Source organism: Penaeus monodon, chromosome 30, assembly GCF_015228065.2.
Source record: "Penaeus monodon isolate SGIC_2016 chromosome 30, NSTDA_Pmon_1, whole genome shotgun sequence".
Lineage (NCBI taxonomy): Eukaryota > Metazoa > Arthropoda > Malacostraca > Decapoda > Penaeidae > Penaeus > Penaeus monodon.
This window is the reverse complement of record NC_051415.1, coordinates 26,429,237-26,429,471: the sequence shown is the minus strand read 5'-3', so window position 1 is coordinate 26,429,471 and position 235 is coordinate 26,429,237.

The following is a 235-nucleotide window of genomic DNA, read 5'->3' as shown; positions in this document are numbered from 1 at the left end:
GGGGGCTCGTTATAATGCTGAAGAAGAGAGGGCCTTACAATGTGTAGCTGAAGTTGATTATTATTCATCGTTATCCTCTAAAAATAAACGATTATCGATATTTATCGTTCTAAGCTTTTTTTTTTTTTATTTAAAAAAGTTGAGGTAGGCCATGTTAATCGAATAATGAGTCGGCACTATGGTGCCCAATTTCATAATTCATATCTTAATAATTTATGGCGTAACAACGAGAACC